The sequence below is a fragment of the Rattus norvegicus genome, chromosome 7 (genome assembly GCF_021556685.1).
Source record: "Rattus norvegicus strain SHRSP/BbbUtx chromosome 7, alternate assembly SHRSP_T2T, whole genome shotgun sequence".
In the NCBI taxonomy this organism is placed as follows: Eukaryota; Metazoa; Chordata; class Mammalia; order Rodentia; family Muridae; genus Rattus; species Rattus norvegicus.
Window position 1 is genome coordinate 142695417 of NC_141540.1, and position 5732 is coordinate 142701148.

Sequence of the window (5732 nt, forward strand, 5' to 3'; positions counted from 1 at the left end):
CATGTGAGTACTCATGCACCTGCACACGCATGCACGCACACTCACTCCCTGCCAAGCTTCTGTGGATAGGAAAGCCATCGCTTCAGAGGGCAAAGGAAATGCATACAGGCCTCCCTTCCATTTAGACATCAGGTATTCAAGACCACCCCTCCCCTGCCAGGCACAGGGACACAGGTCCTGACCTCGCTCAGTGTGGATTAAGGGTTGAGGGCCTTGTGGTAGAGTCAGGAAATGCAGGTACAGACTCCAGGGACTGTCAGGGAAGGTCATATCTGAATTGAGAGTCCAAATGCCCACCGAATGGACAGGCAAGACGTTGGAAGCATATTTGGGGTCAGGCATACACAGCCACAAAGCAGATGGTGCGTGGTTTCTTCAAGGATCCTGATAGGAACTGGGCTACTTTTAGCAGCAGAGAAAGGATCCCTCCAGATCTCTGGTCACATCAGGCAGGCCCTAACGCTCAGGTTTCCTGTGTGCTCCTACTGAGACAATGGAGGGACACACACTACACTGGAAAGCAAGACATTTAAGCTCCCACTCTGGCATGACCCCAACTGTGCACCCTGAGACTCCAGGACTACAGGGTGCTGGGCCTATGAGCTGGGGACCCACATAGGCCAACTAAGCCCTAGTAACTCAGGTGTGCCCTTCTGATGCCTGCCTTGCTTGTGCCCCCTGGGGCCTGGTCTACCTCCTTTTCGGTCTGCCAACCTTATGAGGCATGGACCACCAGCCTCCGCCTCAGAAGGCTCTAAAGATGGTACTTAGCTCCTGGAACCACGTGCTGCCTCCTGCTGGACAGATGGGGGACAGCAAGCAAGCGAGGCAATGTGACTACAAGCCCTTGGCGCCTCTCCTCTGGTATTTAGACCTGCAGTGCACGGCTTCCTTCACAAACAAGGCTGCCCAGGACGTCTCCCATCTCTTGGCATTCAGCTCACCTCCCACCCACCCACCCGGATACCATACAAGGTGTGGGACTCCTGTGGATAGAGACTAAAATCCACACAAATGTCACTCGCCACGTCACAGTCTACCCAAAACAATGAGAACTTCCCGATTAGTACAAAGCATGCCTCTGTGGCCAATGATAGGCTGTGATCAGGAGCCGCCCAGGTCTGGCTCCTGGAATAGGAGCTGCAAGTTGCTGGCACGCTCGGCTCTGGGCGGCAGAGCAGTTTCCTCCGTGCTCCTCTGCTGCCCCCTAGTGGACAGATAGTGTACCTCCGGTGTACTCAAACACGTCCCCTCCGCCAGGGAGGAAACTGAAAATCCAAGAGCTTGGAAGGTTAGGCTTCTGATCTGTACGCCTCGTCCTAGGAGACCATCAGATTGACAGAAGACAGGTCTGGCCACTGGATTCTCCCATACAGATGCCAACCTGTACAGAGGGCACTCTGATGAAGTATTTGAGAATCCCAAATTCTGCATTCCTGGGACAAAACTGATTTTCTCTGAAATGAAGAAGGGAGAAATTAGGAGAACAGTAATGGGGCACTCTCTTGTCCCAGCGCTCAGAAGGCAGAGGCAGGCAGATCTCTAAGTTGAAGCCAGCCTCGTCTACAGAGCAGGCTCTGAGACAGCCAGGGCTACATGGAGAAAGCCTGCCTCAAAAAGGGGGGGGGGCTTATTTAATAGCTTCTCTTCTTAAAACTTCAAATGGGGTCAAGTGTGGTGAGACATGCACATTTCACCCCATCGCCTGAGAGACAGAGGAAGATCCCTATGAGTTTGGCGCCAGACTGGTTTACACAGAGAGTTCCAGGCCAGGCAAAGCTACTTAATGAAGCCCTGTTTAAAAATAAACAAACAGGTGTTGTTGATGTATTTTGACAACTGCTCCTGCTTTATGAGTTGAGGGGACAGGACGACCCGTGGAAGGATGGTGTGTGAAAAGTGTGAAAAGAAACTCAGCAGGGTTGTCACTCCAGACACATGGAAGGGCAGGGCCCGGAACATCACAGAAAATAAAGCTTTGACATCAAAAGAAGCAAGGTTTGATCCACATGGAAAAAAATAAGTTCTCCACTTGCAGAATTTGTAAAAGTTCTGTACACCAGCCAGGTTCTCATGACAGTCGAGGCTGTGCCTACAAAAAAGGCATTTGTGCGATGTGCGGCAGAAAGGTTTTGGATACTAAAAACTACAAGCAGACGCCTGTCTGGATACGTTGATGAAGATTCTGACTCTGTGGTTGTGCATTATGCTCCAGCTTTTCAAGGTGCAACACGGATTCCATCTTGCAAAATGACCTGTTTGAAGATGAATGATTCGGTCAGAAGCAGGGACGTTGATCGGTATTGATCTGTCCGCTCTCGTGAAGTTCTGAATGAAGTTTCTGCCTTAGGTGGTTATTTTCCTTGTGAGCATTCGACTGAACTAGATAAGTGACAAAAATCAATGAATGAGGTGTTCCCGACTTCTGTACGCACTGTCTACTCCACGTTATCTGTATAATTAATGAATAAGGTGTTCCCGAAAAAAATAAACAAACAAAAATTAGCCGGAAGCAGAACTACAGGAGCCAAAAAGCAAGGTTAGTTAGAGACCTTCCCAGAACTGTGGACTTTAGTGGCTTAGGCCTCTGTTTTAGTTCTGCTGGGTGGAGCTGTATACATGTGGAGTTTTATGGCCTGAATGGCCCTTCCACCATGGAGTCAGTTGTGCTAAGGTCTGGGGCTGTTACATAATTACAATAATTCTACTTACTATTGTCCACTCTTTTCATGGAGATGGGGAGTGCTACCCCAAAACGGAAGATATGTTCCATGCTTAGATATATGTCTTAGTCCGGGTTTCTATTCCTGCACAAAACATCATGACCAAGAAGTGAGTTGGGGAGGAAAGGGTTTATTCAGCTTACTTCCACGATGCTGTTCATCACCAAAGGAAGTCAGGACTGGAACTCACACAGGGCAGAAACCTGGAGGCCAGGGCTGAGGCAGAAGCCATGGAGGGATGTTACTTACTGGCTTGCTTCCCCTGGCTTGCTCAGCTTGCTTTCTTATAGAATTCAGGACCACCGGCCCAGGGACAGCACCACCCACAATAGACTGGGTCCTCCCACCTTGATCACTAATTGAGAAAATGCCTTACAGCTGGATCTCCTGGAGGCATTTCCTCAAGAGAGGTTCCTTTCTCTGTGATAGCTCCAGCTTGTGTCAAGCTGACACAAAGCCAGTCAGTACTATGTGCATAAGTGCCTCTATGAATATCTTTAAGTACTGGGAAATGTTTCCCCACTGTCTCAGGACCATGCAGACTTACTTGTGTTTCAATTTGTGTGCATTAGCCTGGCACTGGCTCAGCTGAAGACAAGGAAGCGACCTATGTTGTTCTTCGTGGTGTCATTTTAATTAGAATTCCCTCTGTGTAGAGACGCCACCTTTAACTTACTGAAAGGCATTTTAGTGCAGTTTATGTATAATGCTAAACAAAGACCATTAATATTGTTATAGCTAGCCCAGGCTCCCTCTACAATGCCTGAGCCCCCCACCCACTCCCCAAACACTGTGCCCCAAGACCAGCAGTGACTCTCAAAGTCTGGTGAGCAAGGACAGGAGTCGGGGTTGTCAGTGTTCTTGTTCAGGGTCCTATAGAGCTTTGTGTCCCTCTGGTCTTTGTGTCCCTGCTTAGAGTCAATTTCCAGAAACAGTTTCTAGTGACCCACATGAGGATGGCCAAGATGGAGTCCTTAAACATTTGGACTAGTCACTAGCATTCAAAACTCAGGTTTCAGGCTGGAGAGATGCTCAGAGGTTGAGAGCACTGGCTGCTCTTCCAGAGGACCCAGGTTCAATTCCCAGATCCCACGTGGCAGCTCACAACTGTCTGTAACTCCAGCTTCCACAGATGCAACACCTTACACCAACATACATGCAGGCAAAACACCAATTTACATAAAATAAAAGTAAATCGTCTTTGGTAAATAAATGAATAATAGAAATGGGGTTTCACATAAAATTTCAGATCTCTGCTGCAAAGTTGAGACTCTGGCCACTCTAGAACCACATTCCTGAGCAGAAAACAGGAAAGGGCACAAAAAAAGCAGGGCTGTGGCTTCCTGTTCTCCTTGACCTCAGTATCTCCTCCACATTGAAAGATGCCGCTGGACACCGGCCAGACAGAAGTATAAACCATAATGAGAGCTGACAGTAGGATTCTGAGAGGCTCACTGTGCATCTCTGGCTGTCCTGAAACACACTGTGGTCTCCAACTCACAGAAATCCACCCGTATCTGCCTCCTGAGGGGAAATTAAGCTTAAAATAAAACTTTATATCATTCCACGTACCTTACGTCTGGTTCTAACATGCAACCAACCTACAAACATAAGTATGTGTGTGGTAGGTGTTCATGTGGGTATGTGCATGTGTCCATACATGTGTATGTGTATGTGCGCATGTGTGTATGCATGTATATGTGTGTGTCTGTGTGTGTATGCACGTGCATGTGTGTGTGCACATGTGTGTGTCCGCATATCTATGTGTATGTGTCTGTGGTGCATGTGTGTATGTGCATGTATGTGTGTGAGTGTGTGCATGTGTATGTGTGTGTCTGTGTGTCTGTGGTACATGTGTGTATGTACATGTGTGTGCATGTGCATATGTGCATGTGTGTATATGTGCATGTGCATGTGTATGTGCATGTGTGTGCATGTATCTGTGTGTGCATTGTGTGCATGTATCTGGTATGCATGTATGTATGAGCACATGTGTGTGTATCTGTATATGTGTATGTGTGTATGTATCTGTATGTATGTGTATGTGTGTGAGTGTATGTGTATGTGCATGTGTGTGCATGTGTGTGGATGTGTGTGGATGTGTGTGAGTGTGTGTTTGTGTGTATGCGTGTGTACATGTATCTGTGTGTGCAAGTGTATATGTGTACATATGTGCATATATATGTATATGTGTGTGCATGCATGAGTGTGTGTGTATGTGTGTGTGCATGTGTGTACATGTGTGTGAAAGCCAGAAGTTAACATCAGGTGTCTTTCTCTATCACTCTCCACCTTACTTTTTATTTTTATTTTTTTACATGTATTTGTTTTGTGTATATATACATGTGTGTATATATACACACATGTGCCACAGCTGACATATAAAGGTCAGAGGACAACTTCCAATTGATTCTTTCCCTCCACCATGTGAGTTCCAGGAATCAACTCAAGGTATCGGGCCTGGTGGGAGAGTCTTTATCTACTTGGCCATCTCACCAGCCCCTCTACTTGAGACAGGCTTCTCAGTGAACCTGCAGTTTTTCAATTCTCCTAGGCTTCCTGGCCAGGAAGTACCATCTCCACCTCCACTCACCCCTCCCAACTCCGATTACAGGTGGAGCACACAAGGAAAAGACACACACTCCCCCCACCCCCGCACACATACGCATACACAGAACACACTCTACATTCTTTTTTCTGATACCAAGTCTTCCAGATCTGATATACCATTTAGCGCCATTAGCAGGTCTCAGAGCAAACCAGCTGTTTTGAAGCAGCCTTTGGTAGGTACCTGAGAGCAGTGGCCACTACAGTGAGCAGTGAGCAGCCTTTAACCGTCTCACACACACACACCTCACCAAGCAGCTCTTGGGGTGGGTTTGGGCCATTCAGAGTCCCATTAGTCCCATCAGGAGTTGGGAACATGGGCTCTGTCTGGGTGATCTCTGGCTCCTTGGATTCTTCCCAGTCCACATTGCTACGCTCCTCAGCTGAAGGACTGACAAAGTG

General features: G+C 47.7%; 1 pseudogene; it reads left to right on the plus strand.

Annotated features, from left to right (window-relative positions):
• The first annotated feature begins 1861 nt into the window (after nt 1-1861).
• LOC103692986 (cysteine-rich PDZ-binding protein pseudogene) lies at nt 1862-2265 on the plus strand (annotated as a pseudogene).
• Nucleotides 2266-5732: the final 3467 nt, after the last annotated feature.